Source organism: Lucilia sericata, unplaced genomic scaffold (assembly GCF_015586225.1).
Source record: "Lucilia sericata isolate MDLA Ls3-8-SP2 unplaced genomic scaffold, ASM1558622v1 Contig000625F_arrow, whole genome shotgun sequence".
Taxonomy (NCBI): domain Eukaryota; kingdom Metazoa; phylum Arthropoda; class Insecta; order Diptera; family Calliphoridae; genus Lucilia; species Lucilia sericata.
This window is the reverse complement of record NW_023994631.1, coordinates 1-21277: the sequence shown is the minus strand read 5'-3', so window position 1 is coordinate 21277 and position 21277 is coordinate 1. Positions and strand designations below refer to the sequence as shown.

The window sequence follows — 21277 nt, the reverse complement described above, 5'->3', positions numbered from 1 at the left end:
AGAGGAGTTAACATTTGAAAATTAACAATATTTTTTTGTTTTTTTTTGCATTTTTTCGTTGCACAAATGTGTTGAATGTTATTTATTTTTATCAGCACTATCATCATCAAACAGCAGCCAGCATCTCGTAAACATAATGATGATGGAAAAGAAGAAGATGATGATCGCGATAATTGTAACTATAACTATAGTCTTTGCATAATCTTTTATATTTTACTTTTGATATCTTTAAATATATCGATATAGACTTAGTGTCTGGTTTGTATTAATGTTAAACTGATTTCTTTATTGAAAAAAGTACCAAACATTTCCTCTTATCGATTTTCCTTTACACGGGATTCTGAATGTTTGATTTTATGTTTTTAACTTCAATATTACAGAAGATTCAAAAAGTACCTTTTGAAGAACGAAAATTTATCAAAAATCCTTTAGTACAGATTTTCATTTACTCAGGACCCAGAATGTACCCTTTTAAGAAAGAAGTAATACCTACCAAAAAGCCTTTCCTACAGATTTTCATTCACTCACGACTCCGAATATTAAATTTTATGTTTTTAGGTTCAATATTATAGAAGACTCGAAAAGTACGTCTTGAAGGATGAAATAGTGCATAAAAGTCCCTTATTATAGGCTCTCATTTACTACGGACTTTACATGCTTAATTTCATGTTTCGAAAAAGTACCAGGTAGACGTTTTATAGATTTTTATTGTGGCTTCCGGTTGGTTAGTGTTCTAATCTGGTAGATCGGAAGTGGTAGGTTCGATTTTCATCTGAGAGTTCTCATGACGCTCCGGAAAGACCCGATTCTGAATCTGCCAAAGATAGCTAACTCAGCACCAGAAGTATCAACCGGAAATTTTTTCCCCATAGAAGAGCATCCAGTCACAGCCAATATTTTACAACAACATTCTCACCTGAGGAATTGTAACTAACTAACTAACTAACTAACTAACTAACTAACTAACTAACTAACTAACTAACTAACTAACTAACTAACTACTACTAACTAACTAACTAACTAACTAACTAACTAACTAACCTACTAACTAACTAACTAACTAACTACTACTAACTAACTAACTAACTACTAACTACTAACTAACTAACTAACTACTAACTACTACTAACTAACTAACTAACTAACTAACTACTAACTAACTAACTAACTAACTAACTACTAACTAACTACTAACTAACTAACTAACTACTAACTAACTAACTAACTAACTAACTACTAACTAACTAACTAACTACTAACTAACACTAACTAACTAAACTAACTAACTAACTAACTACTAACCTAACTAACTACCTAACTAACTAACTAACTAACTACTAACTACTAACTAACTAACTACACTAACTAACTACCTAACTAACTAACTAACTAACTAACTAACTAACTAACTAACTAACTAACTAACTACTACTAACTAACTAACTAACTAACTAACTAACTAACTAACTACTAACTAACTAACTACTAACTAACTACTAACTAACTAACTAACTAACTAACTAACTACTAACTAACTACTAACTAACTAACTAACTACTAACTAACTAACTAACTAACTACTACTAACTAACTACTACTAACTAACTACTAACTAACTACTACTAACTAACTACTAACTAACTAACTAACTACATACTAACTAACTAACTAACTACTAACTAACTACTAACTAACTAACTACTAACTACTAACTAACTACTACTAACTAACTAACTAACTAACTAACTAACTAACTAACTAACTAACTAACTAACTAACTAACTACTAACTAACTAACTAACTACTAACTAACTACTACTAACTAACTACACTAACTAACTAACTAACTAACTAACTAACTAACTAACTACTAACTAACTAACTACTAACTAACTAACTAACTAACTACTAACTACTAACTAACTAACTACTAACTAACTAACTAACTAACTAACTACTAACTACTAACTAACTAACTAACTAACTAACTAACTACTACAACTAACTAACTACTAACTAACTAACAACTAACTAACTACTAACTAACTAACTACTAACTAACTAACTAACTAACTACTAACTAACTACTAACTCTAACTAACTAACTAACTAAGTAACTAACTACCTAACTAACTAACTACTAACTAACTCTACTACTACTAACTAACTAACTAACTAACTAACTAACTAACTACTACTAACTACTACTAACTAACTAACTACCTAACTACTAACTAACTAACTACTAACTAACACTAATAACTAACTACTAACTACTACTAACTAACTAACTAACTACTAAAACTAACTAACTAACTACTAACTAACTAACTAACTAACTAACTAACTAACTAACTACTAACTAACTAACTAACTAACTAACTACTAACTAACTACTAACTAACTAACTAACTACTAACTAACTACTAACTAACTAACTACTACTACTAACTAACTACTAACTAACTACTACTACTAACTACTAACTAACTAACTAACTAACTACTACTAACTAACTAACTCCTAACTAACTAACTAACTAACTAACTACTAACTAACTACTAACTAACTACTAACTAACTAACTAACTAACTAACTACTACTACTAACTACCTAACTACTAACTAACTAACTACTAACTACTAACTAACTAACTAACTACTAACTAACTAAACTAACTAACTACTAACTAACTAACTAACTACTAACTAACTAACTAACTACTAACCTAACTAACTAACTAACTACTAACTACTAACTACTAACCTAACTACTAACTAACTAACTACTAACTAACTAACTTAACTACTAACTAACTAACTAACCTACTAACTAACTAACTAACTAACTACTAACTAACTAACTATAACTAACTAACTACTAACAACTAACTAACTACTACCTAACTAACTACTAACTACTAACTACTAACTAACTACTAACTAACTAACTAACTAACTAACTAACTAACTACTAACTAACTAACTAACTAACTAACTACTAACTAACTAACTAACGAACTACTAACACTAACTAACTAACTAACTAACTAACTAACTAACTAACTACCTAACTAACTACTAACTAACTAACTAACTAACTACTAACTAACTAACTAACTAACTAACAACTAACTCTAACTAACTAACTAACTAACGAACTAACTAACTACTAACTAACTAACTAACTAACTAACTAACTAACTAACTAACTAACTAACTAACTAACTACTAACAACTAACTAACTACTAACTACTACTAACTAACTAACTAACTACAACTAACTAACTACTAACTAACTAACTAACTACTAACTAACTACAACTACTAACTAACTAAGTGTGTTCAATATTACAGAAATCTCAAAAAAGTACCAAAAAGTCCTATTTTATAGGTTCTCATTTACTCCGGCCCTATATTACTTCAATATTACAGAAAACTCAGAAAGATTCTTTCAAAGATTGAAAAAGTACCAAAATGTCCTCTTTTACTCCGGGCTCTACATGCTTAACTTGGTGGTCTCTAGGTTCGATATTATAGAAAAGTACTTTTTGAAGGATCTTTTATACGTTCTCATTAAATAATGAATTTAATGTTTCTAAAATCTAAATTTTCAAAGGTTGTCTCGAATTTTTGCTCATATCTCCCTTATTTATGAACCGATTTTGCTGATATAGGAAATTTCTGGTAAGCAAGTCTGAAAGAATTGTTAATGATTTGGGTCCAAAGAAAAACAGGGATCTTCAGAAAATTTATTTCAATAAACATGTAGACAGACAGACGTACATAGGTAAACACAGACGGAATGACAAATATCTGTCAACTATTTTAGCTTTAGAAAAACAGTAAACAAAACTCGCCAAAAAAACCTCATTGGCAGCCCCCTTATGCAATTACCGTTAGAAAACTAACTGTATTTGTATTTAGGAAAATTAGCAAACTTAAAGATATAGAAATACATAATAAACCGAAAAAAAAACAAAACTGAACTGAAAACAAAGTGTAAAACAAGAGACATTTGCACAAAAATGTCAGAAAACAACCACACATGTCACGTGCCTTTATTTTGACGTTTATGAGCACTGAAACTACAATTGATTAACTTGGCTGATTTTATTTCATTTTTTCCATATGTATGGTTAGCGGAGGAATAATACAAAAAAAGCAGCAGCAGCAACAACAACAAATGTCTTACAAACCACATGAAGCTTATTTTTTGGGTAATTTACTTGAAGCATATGTATGAAGTTAAATATATTAGATGGTAATGGTTTTAGTGGTGGTGGTGGTGCCAAATAGATAAATGAATGAATAAATGAACGAACGAACTAAATGTTGGTATGTAAGGAGAGTGAATGAGTGTATGTTGGTGGGTGCACCACACATTTAAGCCAAACATTGGTTAAGATGTTTTGGCTTGTTAAATTTGATAAATACATTAAAGTTTTGCTTATTTGTTGGATGTATGTTATTGTTGTTAATTTTGATAGTGCTTTTTTAATTTATTTGTTTTTTTTTGTTGTCAAATTTTACTTCTTTTGGGGGGTTTTTTGTAAAATAAATTTAATAAATCAACTCTATGGTCTGACACTTTTGGTCTAAACATATTTGGAATTGTTCTTATAATGTAGGAGGTATTTTGGTTGTGCGGAAATGAAGGTATTTGACCGTTTTGGTGTTTTTTTCAGTGCATAAGGCGAGTGTTTATATAGAATTCAGAACCTTGTTTGGAACGGAAAGGAAAAGTTTTGGTGAAGATCTAATTGATATTAAGCGATCTTAGAAAATAATTAACTGAACTTAACCAGAACTGATTTAGAACTGAACTAAACTAGAACTAGAACTGAACTATAACTAGAACTGAACTATAACTAGAACTGAACTAGAACTGAACTAGAACTGAACTAGAACTGAACTAGAACTGAACTAGAACTGAACTAGAACTGAACTAGAACTGAACTAGAACTGAACTAGAACTGAACTAGAACTGAACTAGAACTGAACTAGAACTGAACTATAACTAGAACTGAACTAGAACTGAACTAGAACTGAACTAGAACTGAAGTAGAACTGAACTAGAACTGAACTAGAACTGAACTAGAACTGAACTAGAACTGAACTAGAAACTAAACTAGAACTGAACTAGAACTGAACTAGAACTGAACTAGAACTGAACTAGAACTGAACTAGAACTGAACTAGAACTGAACTAGAACTGAACTAGAACTGAACTAGAACTGAACTAGAACTGAACTAGAACTGAACTAGAACTGAACTAGAACTGAACTAGAACTGAACTAGAACTGAACTAGAACTGAACTAGAACTGAACTAGAACTGAACTAGAACTGAACTAGAACTGAACTAGAACTGAACTAGAACTGAACTAGAACTGAACTAGAACTGAACTAGAACTGAACTAGAACTGAACTAGAACTGAACTAGAACTGAACTAGAACTGAACTAGAATGAACTAGAACTGAACTAGAACTGAACTAGAACTGAACTAGAACTGAACTAGAACTGAACTAGAACTGAACTAGAACTGAACTAGAACTGAACTAGAACTGAACTAGAACTGAACTAGAACTGAACTAGAACTGAACTAGAACTGAACTAGAACTGAACTAGAACTGAACTAGAACTGAACTAGAAACTGAACTAGAACTGAACTAGAACTGAACTAGAACTGAACTAGAACTGAACTAGAACTGAACTAGAACTGAACTAGAACTGAACTAGAACTGAACTAGAACTGAACTAGAATGAACTAGAACTGAACTAGAACTGACTAGACTGAACTAGAAACTGAACTAGAACTGAACTAGAACTGAACTAGAACTGAACTAGAACTGAACTAGAACTGAACTAGAACTGAACTAGAACTGAACTAGAACTGAACTAGAACTGAACTAGAACTGAACTAGAACTGAACTAGAACTGAACTAGAACTGAACTAGAACTGAACTAGAACTGAACTAGAACTGAACTAGAACTGAACTAGAACTGAACTAGAACTGAACTAGAACTGAACTAGAACTGAACTAGAACTGAACTAGAACTGAACTAGAACTGAACTAGAACTGAACTAGAACTGAACTAGAACTGAACTAGAACTGAACTAGAACTGAACTAGAACTGAACTAGAACTGAACTAGAACTGAACTAGAACTGAACTAGAACTGAACTAGAACTGAACTAGAACTGAACTAGAACTGAACTAGAACTGAACTAGAACTGAACTAGAACTGAACTAGAACTGAACTAGAACTGAACTAGAACTGAACTAGAACTGAACTAGAACTAGAACTGAACTAGAACTGAACTAGAACTGAACTAGAACTGAACTAGAACTGAACTAGAACTGAACTAGAACTGAACTAGAACTGAACTAGAACTGAACTAGAACTGAACTAGAACTGAACTAGAACTGAACTAGAACTGAACTAGAACTGAACTAGAACTGAACTAGAACTGAACTAGAACTGAACTAGAACTGAACTAGAACTGAACTAGAACTGAACTAGAACTGAACTAGAACTGAACTAGAACTGAACTAGAACTGAACTAGAACTGAACTGAACTAGAACTGAACTGAACTGAACTAGAACTGAACTGAACTGAACTGAACTGAACTGAACTGAACTAGAACTGAACTGAACTAGAACTGAACTGAACTAGAACTGAACTAGAACTGAACTAGAACTGAACTAGAACTGAACTAGAACTGAACTAGAACTGAACTAGAACTGAACTAGAACTGAACTAGAACTGAACTAGAACTGAACTAGAACTGAACTAGAACTGAACTAGAACTGAACTTGAACTGAACTAGAACTGAACTAGAACTGAACTAGAACTGAACTAGAACTGAACTTGAACTGAACTTGAACTGAACTTGAACTGAACTAGAACTGAACTAGAACTGAACTAGAACTGAACTAGAACTGAACTAGAACTGAACTAGAACTGAACTAGAACTGAACTAGAACTGAACTAGAACTGAACTAGAACTGAACTAGAACTGAACTAGAACTGAACTAGAACTGAACTAGAACTGAACTAGAACTGAACTAGAACTGAACTAGAACTGAACTAGAACTGAACTAGAACTGAACTAGAACTGAACTAGAACTGAACTAGAACTGAACTAGAACTGAACTAGAACTGAACTAGAACTGAACTAGAACTGAACTAGAACTGAACTAGAACTGAACGAACTGAGCTAGAACTGAACTAGTAGAACTAGAACTGAACTAGAACTGAACTAGAACTAGAACTGAACTAGAACTGAACTAGAACTAGAACTGAACTAGAACTGAACTAGAACTGAACTAGAACTAAACTAGAACTGAACTAGAACTGAACTAGAACTGAACTAGAACTGAACTAGAACTGAACTAAACTGAACTAGAACTGAACTAGAACTGAACTAGAACTGAACTAGAACTGAACTAGAACTGACTGGAACTGAACTAGAACTGAACTAGAACTGAACTAGAACTGAACTAGAACTGAACTAGAACTGAACTAGAACTGAACTAGAACTGAACTAGAACTGAACTAGAACTGAACTAGAACTGAACTAGAACTGAACTAGAAGTGAACTTGAACTGAACTAGAACTGAACTAGAACTGAATTAGAACTGAACTAGAACTGAACTAGAACTGAACTAGAACTGAACTAGAACTGAACTAGAACTGAACTAGAAGTGAATTAGAACTGAACTAGAAGTGAATTAGAACTGAGCTAAAACTGAACTAGAACTAAACTAGTGCTGAACTATATTCTGGATTATAGACTATAGGCAACGGTCTGGGTGTATTTTAGCAAAGAAATCAATTCTTTCTTTTAACTAGTATGAATACTGTGTTCTTATTATATCAATCTGGATAATACTGCGATCTGATTATGTTGATGCTATAGATCGAACGAGAATTTTCGTGATTCTTATATTGTAAAAAACTCCCTTATAAGAAACTTGTATCTGACAGTTGATAGTTTAAATATTTATGATATTAAATTTATCATTTAAAAACTTCATTTAATTCTGCATAAAATCTCTACAATTAATAGCTAACAATGCCACAAACATATTTGACATACCAACAAAAAAACTTGCATTCATACAAGTAATAAGCACCACTCCTTACAAATGTATCACACGCCTCGAATTACACATTTCTAACAACTTTTCACTACAAGAAAATTACCCTGAAGAGATTTCCTATACTTACAGCATACCGCATCACAAAAACAATTTAGTTATTTATTGTATTCAAAGATTAAAAGTCAAACTCTATATAATTGATCTGAATTAAAAAAAATGCTCTTAACTACTTACTAACTAACTGTCTTAACAATAACTTTGTTACATCGCTTGTTTATGTCGTCGCCGTTGTTGTTTTTTTATTGTTGCTTTTCATTATACTACTAGTACAATGGGTTTTATGGTCCAAGGTCGACAGAAGCACTTGACGTTTATTTTTTTTTTCTTCTTTTCATTGTATTATTTTTCGTTGTCATCCATTCACATGTACTTTTCTATATATATAATTTTTTGTTGAATGTTGGTTTGCGTATCGGAATGAATGAACGTTTGAATTATAGAAAAAAAAAAAAATAAACACACTGCGATTATTATTACATACCTATTTTACTTCTTTCGATTTGCAATACAGTTTGAAAAATAAAAAAGATGATGAAGTTAAAAAAAGTAATTTTCTGAGATTATTTCCCATTATACAAAACAAATCAACAATATTATTCTTCTACATAACTTCTTCATAGTCATACATTTAATACTCAGGTCTCAGTAGTTGTTAGATAAATAGATGTATGGGAACAGTGGCAAAGAAAAGAGTTACAAAAATATATATAGTTTTAATTATGAAGCTGATAAATATATACAATTTATGCAACGTCTTCCAATTAAAACTTATAAAAGCAATATTAAAAATTGTATATCAGAGGAAAGGAAATTTTGCCAAAATTTTTATATACTATAATATCTCAAGCATATCTGACATAAATATTGGGTACAATGTTGTGCAATAATTTTATTGATCTTACTCTTTTCTTAATATACAATTAATCTGATCGAACAAAGCAACAAAATGAAACAAATTTTATATTTTGTATTAGTTTTAACAGTTAGTTAAAGTTTTATTACCCACTGTTTTCACATAGTAGTTATAAATATGTTTACTTGATTGATACCGATGATGAAGATGTAAAAAAATTTTAATTTTAATGTTTTAATATTATATTTTTTTTTTCTTATTTCTACAAGCACAAAAAAACTTTATAATAAAATAAGTAACGGTAACAATTGTATAATTGGATTTATACCCTACATATTAAATCAATAGTATTGTTGTTAGTATTTGAGGTTAAAAGACAAAAACGTATGAATGTGTTTAGGAACATTAAGGTGTTCACACTATACCTAGAACTGAACTAGTTCTAGAACTAGAACTGAACTAGAACTGAACTAGAACTGAACTAGAACTGAACTAGAACTGAACTAGAACTGAACTAGAACTGAACTAGAACTGAACTAGAACTGAACTAGAACTGAACTAGAACTGAACTAGAACTGAACTAGAACTGAACTAGAACTGAACTAGAACTGAACTAGAACTGAACTAGAACTGAACTAGTTCAGTTCTAGAACTAGAACTGAACTAGAACTGAACTAGAATTGAACTAGAACTGAACTAAAACTGAACTAGAATTGAACTAGAACTGAAACTAAAACTGAATTAGAACTGAACTAGAACTGAACTAGAACTGAACTAGAACTGAACTAGAACTGAACTAGAACTGAACTAGAACTGAACTAGAATGAACTAGACTGAACTAGAACTGACCTAGAACTGAACTAGAACTGAACTAGAACTGAACTAGAACTGAACTAGAACTGATAGCTGAACTAGAACTGAACTAGAACTGAACTAGAACTGAACTAGAACTGAACTAGAACTGAACTAGAACTGAACTAGAACTGAACTAGAACTGAACTAGAACTGAACTAGAACTGAACTAGAACTGAACTAGAACTACTAGAATGAACTAGAACTGAACTAGAACTGAACTAGAACTAGAACTGAACTAGAACTGAACTAGAACTAGAACTATAACTGAACTAGAACTGAACTAGAACTGAACTAGACTGAACTAGAACTGAACTAGAACTGAACTAGAACTGAACTAGAACTGAACTAGAACTGAACTAGAACTGAACTAGAACTGAACTAGAACTGAACTAGAACTGAACTAGAACTGAACTAGAACTGAACTAGAACTGAACTAGAACTGAACTAGAACTGAACTAGAACTGAACTACTGGAACTGAACTAGAACTGAACTAGAACTGAACTAGAACTGAACTAGAACTGAACTAGAACTGAACTAGAACTGAACTAGAACTGACTAGAACTGAGCTAGAACTGAACTAGAACTGAACTAGAACTGAACTAGAACTGAACTAGAACTGAACTAGAACTGAACTAGAACTGAACTAGAACTGAACTAGAACTGAACTAGAACTGAACTAGAACTGAACTTGAACTGAACTAGAACTGAACTAGAACTGAACTAGAACTGAACTAGAACTGAACTAGAAATGAACTAGAACTGAACTAGAACTGAACTAGAACTGAACTAGAACTGAACTAGAACTGAACTAGAACTGAACTAGAACTGAACTAGAACTGAACTAGAACTGAACTAGAACTGAACTAGAACTGAACAAGAAGTTCTCTGACTTTAATAACGCTGGTAAAATAAAAACTTGCTTAATTATCGAACAATACTGCATATATTATACTGTATGAATTCTCAATTTTCATTAAAACAATGTCCTGCTGACACATAAGCAAATTTGCAACAAAGAAATCAAGGCGTGTCATTTTTGTAGCTTTGGTTCACCTGCGTTGAAAAAATAGTTTAATTTCGGTTTGAAAAAAAAAAAAAATAATACATTTTTAATTAAACCCTATTAATTAAATTAATTAAATTGGTTTATTTTTGCAGTTTGCTAGTCATCAAATATTTTTCGTTTAACATATTTCTGTACCGAATCTTCCAGTCAGCCTTGACCAACATTCATTAATTTTCAACTGATTTTGTTTATTAAATAACTTAGAAGAAGAAGAAGAAAAAAATGGTCAACATAAAAGAAAAAAACATTGAATCACAATTCATTCATTTAATGATAATATAAACTAAAAAACAAAATATGAATGAAATTTTGCGATCATTCACGATTATTGATGTTATTTCCTTTTATGATCTGTTGATGTGTTTTGTTTTTTCTATATTTGATTTGTTTTTTTTTTGCTTTAAATTAAGGTATGGCAAATTGCGTGTTTTTATGAAAATTTTGTTAAAAATTGGTTTAGATTCCGTTCGGTAGGTTTGTGTTTTTCTGAAGGTTTTGCTACAATTGCAAATTTTCTTAATTCAAATGATGTTTAATAATAATCGGCGGATGAGTTTAAAATTAATGTTGAAGTATTTGGTTGGTTTGAATTGCTGGTATTTTTTTCGATTTTTCTTTATGCTATTATTATCCGTTGTACATAAATACTAATAAAATATTTATCTTAAATGTCTGCCTATTTGACTTACTGACCGACATGTTTGCGCGACTTTACACACGTTTGAGCGTGAGGTTAGTTTTATGTTGTTTGATTTTCGCAAAAAAAACTCTTGTAGTTTATTGAAAGTGCGTAAAATAAAATTGTTGGTTAATGTTAAAAGTCTTAAGCTGTTTTCTTAATTTAAACATTTTAATTTTCATGCTTTTTATGTGTGTATTTTGTTGGTTATTTTATGATTTTTTCGCACATTTAGCTTGTAGTGTGAATTTTGTTTTTTTTGTATTTATTTTGCTAGTAATTGCTTTTTAAACTGTGTTACACTTTAATGATTTATGGTGTTAACATAATTATTGTTTATTAATTGGAGTTTTCCATCCTTTCGAGGGGTTTGTTTTACAGTAAAGCTCACAAAATAGGTACTTACTTATACTAACTAACAAACTAACAACTAACTAGACTAACTAACTAACTAACGAACTAACTAACTAACGAACTAACTAACTAACTAACTAACTAACTAACTAACTAACTCACTAACTAAACTAACTAACTACTAACTAACTAACTAATAACTAACTAACTAACTACTAACTAACTACAACTAACTACCTAACTAACTAATACTAACTAACTACCTACTAACTAACTAACTAACTACTATAACTAACTAACTAACTACTAACTAACAACTAACTAACTACTAACTAACTAACTAACTAACTAACTAACTAACTTAACTAACTACTAACGAACTAACTAACTAACTAACTAACTAACTAACTAACTAACTAAACTAACTAACTAATACTAACTAACTAACTAACTAAACCTACTAACTAACTAACTAACTAACTCAACTAACTAACTAACGAACTAACTAACTAACTAAACTAACTAATAACTAAACTAACTAAACTAACACTAACTAAACTAACTAACTATACTAACTAACTAACTTAACTAAACTAACTAAACTAACTACCTAACTAACTAACTAACTAACTAACTAACTACTCACTAACTAACTAACTAACTAACTAACTAAACTAGACGAACCTAACTAACTAACTAACTAACTTAACTAACTAACTAACTAACTACTATACTAACTAACTAACTACTAATACTAACTAAACTAACTAACTAACTAACTACACTAACTACTACTAACTAACTAACTAACTAACTAACTAACTAACTAACTAACTAACTAACTAACTAACTAACTAACTACTAACTAACTAACTAACTAACTAACTACTAACTAACTACTAACTAACCTAACTAACTACTAACTAACTAACTAACTAACTAACTAACTAACTAACTAACTAACTACTAACTAACTAACTAACTAACTAACTAACTAACTAACTAACTAACTAACTAACTAACTAACTAACTAACTAACTAACTAACTAACTAACATAACTACTAACTAACTAACTAACTACTAACTAACTAACTAACTAACTAACTAACTAACTACACTAACTAACTAACTACTAACTAACTAACTACCTACTAACTAACTAACTAACTAACTAACTAACTAACTAACTAACTAACTAACTAACTAACTAACTAACTACTAACCCTAACTAACTAACTAACTAAACTAACTAACTAACTAACGAACTAACTAACTACTAACTAACTAACTAACTAACTAACTAACTAACTAACTAACTAACTAACTAACTAACTAACTAACTAACTACTAACTAACTAACTAACTAACTAACTAACTAACTAAACTAACTAACTAACTACTAACTAACTAACTAACTAAACGAACTAAACTAACTAACTAACTAACTAACTAACTAACTAACGAACTACACGAACGAAAGAACGACGAACGAACGAACGAACGAACGAACGAACGACGAAGAAACGAAAACGAAAGAGAACGAACGGAAAACGAAGAACGAACGAACTAACGAAACGAACGAACGAACGAAGAACGAACGAACGAAACGAACGAACGAACGACGAAACGAAACGAACGAAAAGACGAACGAACGAACGAACGATCGAACGAAACGAACGAACGAACGAACAGAACGAACGAACGAACGAACAACAACGAACGAACGAACGAACGACGATACGAACGAACGAAACGAAAACGAACGAACGAAACGAACGAAAACGAACGTAAGAAAACGAACGAACGAACAAACGAACGAACGAACGAAACGAACGAAAACGAACGAACGAACGAACTAACTAACTAACTAACTAACTACTAACTAACTAACTAACTAACCTAACTAATCAGTAATCTACTTAACTGGAACTTGAGCTACTAAATAACTATCATTATCTCCGAATAAACCCCGAAGTACGGTCTCCAATAACATGGACAAGACAAAGTCCGGTACCAGATTATGTGGGTTCTCTGGCTCTGCTCCATATTAAATCAATTCCAGAGGAAAGACCGATGATACATTTGATCATCACCAGTTGATAGTCCACCATCACCTCTTTTTCCCCCGGATTGCAATAACACGAAGATGAGGGAAGGTCAACAAGGTAACATGCTCCGGGGGGAGAACGAGTTCAATAAACTTCAAAAGAGGGGATTGGGTGTATAATACTGAATTTCGTCAAAATAAATTATACGTCCCATTGTCCCAGGTTGGTTAATGAAGTTATTGGAGTTTTTCAAATATACTTCTCTAAAGTATCGTAAGAAACTTCTTTGTTGTTGCGGAGACCACACAAGATCGAGCAGAACTGAGAGAAGGATTTTTCAGCTCATCAGACTTTCCTTCTGTGGTACATATAAAAGAAAAAGCCACTATAAACTTAACTAACTAACCAACCAACTGAAACTTAATAATCCATAACGGAAGGAAGTGGTTTTGGGAGAAAAGTCATGTCCATACTATTTACTACAGATTTCATTCTAGTTATGTATAATTTCTTTTCTATAAAAAGGCAGAACACTATTTTTATTTCTTCAATAAATTGTCTTATTGATTCATTTCCAATAAATTTTTTGATTATTGACAATAATTGATAATTTTAATAAACAAACACTAACGCATTTAAAAACTAAAACAATTATTAGCTAATATTTGATAATTCAATAATAAAGCCTAAAAATCAATGCATTTCATCAAACTTCACTTACCGCTCAATTAATATAAAGAAATCTTAATGGATTTCAACTGAAAAACCCAAGTTTGAATCATTAAATTGTTAGTAATGCTCTGTTTTAAAATACCTCTTTAAATGTTTCTAACCATCACTTTTTTCCTCCAGATTAACAATCAAATTAACAACAGCTACAACAAAAACAAAACACTGTTTAACTATAATTGTAGGAAAAAAATGTATATTTAACTAAACGGTGATTAAATGTATTGCGTTAAAGTACGAGAGTACAAAACGAAATTATTTATTTATTATTGTTTTTTAATTAATATAACAAAAAGAAAAAAAAAATCATGTTACAAAAGCCACAGCCGCAGCCACATCCAACACATTTTTATTTTCAATTTAAAATGGATTTGTGCATAATCATTAAAATACTTTCGTATCCGGAATTAAATCAAAATGGGGAAAAGAGAGAGAGAAAGAGCAAATATTTAAATGCAATAAACAGCAAGTGATTGATTTTAATGGAATCTACTGCTACTATTGCTCAAATGCTCTAATTTGTAGAAATCTATTAAGTGTTTAATGTGCATTATGCATATGAGTCAAATGTTATTAAAACAAAAATTGGGAATTTTGTATAACAGTTATATTTGACTATAGACTAGACTATAGACTAGACTATTGATTAGACTATAGACTAGGCTATAGACTAGACTAAATACTAGACTATAGATTGACTATAGACTAGACTATAGACGACTAGACTACTATAGACTAGACTATAGACTAGACTATAGACTAGACTATAGACTAGACTATAGACTAGACTATAGACTAGACTATAGACTAGACTATAGACTAGACTATAGACTAGACTATAGACTAGACTATAAGACTAGACTATAGACTAGACTATAGACTAGACTATAGACTAGACTATAGACTAGACTATAGACTAGACTATAGACTAGACTAGACTAGACTATAGACTAGACTATAGACTAGACTATAGACTAGAATAGACTAGACTATAGATTAGACTATAGACTAGACTATAGACTAGACTATAGACTAGACTATAGACTAGACTATAGACTAGACTATAGACTAGACTATAGACTAGACTATAGACTAGACTATAGACTCGACTATAGACTAGACTATAGACTAGACTATAGACTAGACTATAGACTAGACTATAGACTAGACTATAGACTAGACTATAGACTAGACTATAGACTAGACTATAGACTAGACTATAGACTAGACTATAGACTAGACTATAGACTAGACTATAGACTAGACTTTAGACTAGACTTTAGACTAGACTATAGACTAGACTATAGACTAGACTATAGACTAGACTATAGACTAGACTATAGACTAGACTATAGACTAGACTATAGACTAGACTATAGACTAGACTATAGACTAGACTATAGACTAGACTATAGACTAGACTATAGAATAGACTATAGACTAGACTATAGACTAGACTATAGACTAGACTATAGACTAGACTATAGACTAGACTATAGACTAGACTATAGACTAGACTATAGACTAGACTATAGACTAGACTATAGACTAGACTATAGACTAGACTATAGACTAGACTATAGACTAGACTATAGACTAGACTATAGACTAGACTATAGACTAGACTATTGACTAGACTATAGACTAGATCAATTTTTCTCACCCAAAGTCGGATATTTTGTGCACAATTTAAGAAAGTTTTCAAAAAATTAAATTTTCAAAGTGGGCGTGGGGCCACACCCACATACAAAATAAATATTAAAAATCGTAGTTATGACGAACTTTAATAGCTAGAAAAAACACACATTTTTCATTCATATAAACATTTTGGAAAAAGATTGGTGAAATAGACATAGAGGGCGTGGCGTGGGGAAAAAAATTGAGGGGCTTGTCGGCGAGGCACCAACCCTAAGAAGTGAATATTAAAATTATAATATCTGGGAGACCAGAACGACTATAGTCTACATTTTTTTAAAAGTATGAAAGTTTTTAGTATGAATAATAATATAAAACTAACTGTTCATATTTTGAATGAAATGAGAAAAATGTCATGTTCATACTATTTATTACAAAATTCATTCTAGTTATGCATTTTTTTCTGTAAATAAACAGAATACTACTATTATAATTTCTAAAAAGTGTACTGCATAGAAATTGAAAAACCAGGTTAATATATGAATCATTAAATTGTTAGCAATGCTCTGTTACATTTTTCTAATCATCACACGTCTAGATTAACATTAAAATAATTTTAATTAAAGTTTTTTAATAAATTAAATTGTTTTTTTTTTCAAAAGAAAATCCAAATTTATTACATGTATTGTTTCCATGCCTGACTTCAGCCCTTAATATATCGCTCATTAACTACAAGATTAGCATTATTCAAAATGCGGCTTGAGGCCTTGAGGGTTATATACATTTTGAGTTAAATTTCAATAAGCAGTAACATCTTCGTCCCATACTATTTATACAATAACTTTGCATAGATAATCTTCGAAGTGCAGTGAAGTTACTTCTATTTTTAACACATTACATAAAAAGACATTCGAAGCGAAATCGTTATATGAACATCTTGATCTATCAGCACTTACTGAAAATGTTCAAAATGCAAATTTCAGTCAGTGTTTCCCTCGTTATTAAAATGCTAAACAAATTCCAAAAAAGAATTCACTATTGATTTTCTTAGAAAAAAAATTTATATTTAAGTTCAAATATTTCTGAATTCTTAAGTATTTTCGTCATTATATGAAATCTATGAATAAGTTACATGAACATCCGACCAGCTGTAGTTTCTGGGGGAAATGAATTCAAAGAAAATTGTAGATATTATTGCAACTGTTTTAACTAATTGGAATATCCTCAATTTGTAATTGGAATATTTTATAGGAACAACGAACGTTTTAGGTAATAAATAAATATCAATAGAAGAAAAGAGAGAAATATTTAATACTTTATTTTAAAATTACACTCAAAAAATAACTGAGTAATCCGTACTCAATACGGAGAGTTTTCACTAGTACGTTTTCCCTTAAACCAAGTACAGAATACTTGATTCCAGTACGTTTAGTAATTACTGCATATGGGAGGTGCCACGCCCTCCATTTCTATTTCACCAATCTTTTTCCAAAATGTTTATATGAATGAAAAATGTGTGTTTTTTCTATCTATTAAAGTTCGTCATAACGTCGTGTGGCTCCACGCCCACTTTGAAAATTTAATTTTTTGAAAACTTTCTTAAATTGTGCACAAAATATACGACTTTGGGTGAGAAAAATTTATCTAGTACTCCCTGACAGAACTGGGCTGCTATAAGTTTACATATAAAGGGGGTATACACGTGTAGCGGAGGGTTCTGTCTATAGCATAGTTTAGGAGTTATCTTGCTCCCTTTTGTTTCCTAGAGAGTTATGATCTATAAACTGTGAATTTTTTGGAAAATTTTGACTTTTTTTAAGAAATTTTAAAATAATCTAAAATCCACATAGATTTGTATTTCTCTAAAAGTAATAGTTTGGCGTTCAAATAATTTTATAAAATTATTTCACTTTAAAATTTTTTTAAAAGGTGTAATTTACTAAAAATATTGAAAATTTTCAATATAAGTGATAATTCATGTTTGTTCACTCTGTTCACTGTGATCTAGTTGAAATAAAGTAAAGTATTTTTTTGGGCTTCCAAGTTTAACTACACGTTCAATAATCTATGCCTAATGTATACGAAAAATTTCATATATAGTATGAAGGCTTCGTTGTTTCATACATCGAAATTGTTTCGTTATACATATTTAAGAAATTGTACGACAAATTAATTATATAAAAATTATATATAAATTGTAAAATGTAAATTTAGAATAATTGTGTTGAAATTTTTACTGATGTTTGTAACACCTAAAAATATGGGACCTACACCCACCTTAAGTCGGCTCAGAATCACTTTCTGAGTCGATTAAGCTACATCCGTCCGTCTGTCTGTCCGTCTGTGTGTCCATGTAAACCTTGTGTAAATGTAAATTTAGAATAATTGTGTTAAAATTTGTGCTGATATTTGTAACACCCAAAAATATGGGTCCTACACCCACCTTAAGGAATACCAGTCGTTTCAGAATCACTTTCAGAGTCGATTAAGCTACATCCGTCTGTCTGTCCGTCTGTGTGTCTATGTAAACCTTGTGTAAATGTAAATTTATAAAAAATGTGTTGAAATTTGTGCTGATGTTTGTAACACTCAAAAATATGGGTCCTACACTCACCTTCAAGCAAACCAGTCGGTTCAGAATAACTTTCTGAGTCGATTAATCTATATCCGTCTGTCCATCCGTCCGTCTGTCTGTTCATGTAAACCTTGTGTTAATGTAAATTTATAAGAAATGTGTTGAAATTTGTGCTGATGTTTGTAACACCCAAAAATATGTGTCCTACACCCACCTTAAAGTATACCAGTCGGTTCAGATTCACTCTCTGAGTCGATTAAGCTACATCCGTCTGTCTGTCCGTCTGTGTGTCTATGTAAACCTTGTGTAAACGTAAATTTATAAAAAATGTGTTGAAATTTGTGCTGATGTTTGTAACACCCAAAAATATGTGTCCTACATCCATCTTAAAGTATACCAGTCGGTTCAGATTCACTTTCTGAGTCGATTAAGCTACATCCGTCTGTCTGTCCGTCTGTGTGTCTATGTAAACCTTTTGTAAATGTAAATTTATAAAAAATGTGTTGAAATTTGTGCTGATGTTTGTAACACTCAAAAATATGGGTGCTACACCCATACCAGTCGGTTTAGAATCACTTTCTGAGTCGATTAAGCTATATCCGTCTGTCCTTCCGTCCGTCCGTCTGTTTGTCTATGTACACCTTATGTGCACGCAACAGTTCGCAATTTTCAAGATAATTTTATAAAATTTGCCACATACTCTACTCTTGACTCAAGGGCGAAAGCTATTGAAAATAGTAGAAATCGATCTAGTCCAAATACAACTGTACCCCTCGATAGGAATTTTAAGTTTATAATTATGTTAAATGTTATAGAATCTATACAAAATTCGGCAAATCTTGGTTTTATATAAGTTTAAATATGCTACCGGTTTTCGTAATCGGTCCTCATTTGACCCTAGGCCCCCATACAAAGTCCCCTTCAGAAAATTATGTAATATAAAGTGAATTATCTTGGTCCCACGAGTAGGCGCATAATGGGAAGTACGCTCCATGCAGTGACGGCGTACATGGACTAGACTAGAATATTACAAACGGCCCGTGTCTTAGCATCGGAGGGGAGCTATTAACGACTAATCTTCTTTAATCCTTGATTAGCCATTCAGGTTATTGGCACGGCTACCAACCACCTTAACCTTACAAGTGGGGGATGGGATAGTTGGGGTTGAATACAAAGTCTGCTTTAGAAAACTATGTACTTTAAAGTGAAATAGCTTGGTCCCACGAAGTACGAAGTACGATCCATGCAGTGGCGGCGTAAATGGAGGGGAGCTGTTAACGACTAATCCTCTTTAACCACTGATTAGCTATTCAGGTTATCGGCACTGTTACCAACCACCTTAACCTTACAAGTGGGGAATGGGATAGTTGGGGGAAATAAAAAGTACGATCCATGCAGTGGCGGCGTACATGGACTAAATTAGGACATTATAAACGGCCTGTGTCGTAGCACCGTAGCACAGCTCCCTTGTTAACGACTAATCTTCTTTAACCACTGATTAGCCATTCAGATTATTGACACTGCTACCAACCACCTTAACCTTACAAGGTTCATAGGAGTAGAAAGGGAAGGATAACGTTTGGTCATGAAAGCTTTTAAGTTCGTTGCCTTTGTGTAGACAATTCTAGTGTAGAATTTTACGTACTTTCTTTATTTTGTATTTGATTAAATACAATTACATATTATATACGAAACTTTCGTAAATATTACGAAAAATGTAGTTACAATATTTTTTCATAATATATTAAGTTTAGAGCGTCCGTCGGTCGTTTCGATTAGGATTTTCTAAGTTTCCCTTCAAACTTATGGTTCTAAAACATGCGAATACTTCTTAAAGAATTAGTGTTCAGAATCAAACTTTATAAAGTTATAGTTATAGTTAATGCTGAAGCGTTTAAAAATTTCCTCTTAATTAATATTAAAATCTCATAAAATCATAAGGAAATATTTTTTATTGTTAATATGTATTTTACAATTTATTTAAAACATTGTATGTTAACCGGTTTTAATGATGGACGATGTCCAGAGACTGTTGTAACTTAATAGATTTCCTTATCATAATTCAAATATATTTGTTAAACAATACAAGTACATACGTAGAAACAGATATAAACTATTGCAATATGTAGGTATTACGGTAAAAACCACTACTTACATGATCAGGCGAAATTAAAGAAAAAAACGGATGGGATCCAGTGAGGAAAGAAAAAAAGAAACAACAGCGGAATTTTCTGATGATGGTGGCGTTGATTAGAAATCAATAAACGTTTCAATAGATGACAATTATGTATATTATTATTGTTGTTGGATTT

The 21277-nt window shown here is 31.3% G+C and overlaps 1 protein-coding gene across 1 annotated transcript in view; it reads right to left on the bottom strand.

Moving 5' to 3' along the window:
• LOC119606810 (asparagine-rich zinc finger protein AZF1) overlaps positions 1-21271 on the bottom strand; it is a 50061-nt gene extending 28790 nt beyond the window's left edge. Inside the window, exon 1 of the mRNA XM_037960417.1 lies at positions 21121-21271. The gene's annotated coding sequence lies outside the window, so the exon portion shown is untranslated. The remainder of the gene's footprint in view (positions 1-21120) is intronic.
• Positions 21272-21277: the final 6 nt, after the last annotated feature.